Source organism: Gekko japonicus, unplaced genomic scaffold (genome assembly GCF_001447785.1).
Source record: "Gekko japonicus isolate JY-2015 unplaced genomic scaffold, Gekko_japonicus_V1.1 scaffold875, whole genome shotgun sequence".
In the NCBI taxonomy this organism is placed as follows: domain Eukaryota; kingdom Metazoa; phylum Chordata; class Lepidosauria; order Squamata; family Gekkonidae; genus Gekko; species Gekko japonicus.
Genome location: NW_015169200.1, coordinates 119,765 through 120,981, shown reverse-complemented (window position 1 = coordinate 120,981; position 1,217 = coordinate 119,765). Strand labels below are relative to the sequence as shown.

Here is a 1,217-nt window from a genome sequence, read left to right as displayed (position 1 = left end):
TGTTGGGGGGAGGGGGAGGCAAAGGAGTTTGTAAGCCACTCTGAGACTCCTTTGGGTAGGGAAGGGCGGGGGTATAAATCCAATCTCCTCCTCCTCCTTGGACCTGGCAGAGAGTGTGAAACCCCACTTCTATTTATTTAGTTATTAATTTATTTCATCAGATTTCTTGACTGCCCTTCCCCATTTACACAGGCCTCAGGGCGGTTCACGACAGAACGCAATACATTTTCAAACCAATTAGAACCGTAAAACATCAATATCAACATTCAAACATAAATATTTGAAAACATTTTAAGAAGAAGATGGCATATCTAGCATTCAGTTTTGGGAGGGGGGAGGGGGAGGGTGCTGGGCGGATGTGAGGAACCGTCACTGGCCTCAAACAAAGGCCTGGCAGAACACCTCCGTCTTACATGCCCTGCGAAACCTTAATAAGTCAGACAGGGCACGGGCAAAGAGTTGCACCAGGCTGGGGCCAGAGCTGAAAAGGCCAGATGGATATCTTTGGGGCCAGGAACCACCAGAGGACTCTTATCTGCTGATCTTAATACCCTCCGGGGGACCTAGCAGAGAGGCAGTCCAGAAGGTACGTAGGTCCCTGACCATTAAGGGCTTTAAGGAAGAACCAATCAGTGAATCCTAAAAGAAATCAACCTGGACTGTTCCCTGGAAGGCCAGATAATGAAATTGAAGCTCAAATACTTTGGCCACCCAATGAGAAGGGAGCACTCAATGGAGAAGACCCTGATGCTGGGAAAGACTGAAGGTCAAAGAAGACAGGGACGGCAAAGGATGAGATGGTTAGACAGTGTCATAGATGCAACGAACATGAAGTTGAGCCAACTTCAGAGGACGGCGGAAGACAGGAGGGCCTGGCGGGATCTGGTCCATGGGGTCGCAAAGAGTCGGACTCGACTGTGCGACTGAACAACAATCAAAACCTTGACAACCACAACGGGTGTGATCACTGACCTCGAGCCAGACATCCTGGAGTGCGAAGTCAAATGAGCCTTAGAAAGCATTACTAACAACAAAGCTAGCGGAGGCGATGGTATCCCAGCTGAGCTATTCAGAGTCTTAAAAGATGCTGCTGCTAAAGTGCTGCACTCCATATGCCAGCAAATTTGGAAAATGCAACAGTGGCCACAGGATTGGAAAAGGTCAGTTTACATTCCAATCCCAAAGAAGGGCAGTGCCAAGGAATGTTCAAACTATTG

General features: G+C 48.4%; 1 protein-coding gene across 1 annotated transcript in view; it reads right to left on the bottom strand.

Moving 5' to 3' along the window:
• Positions 1-1,217, bottom strand: part of ERBB2 (erb-b2 receptor tyrosine kinase 2) — a 110,362-nt gene that overhangs the window by 54,786 nt on the left and 54,359 nt on the right. The gene's annotated exons all lie outside the window — the stretch shown is intronic.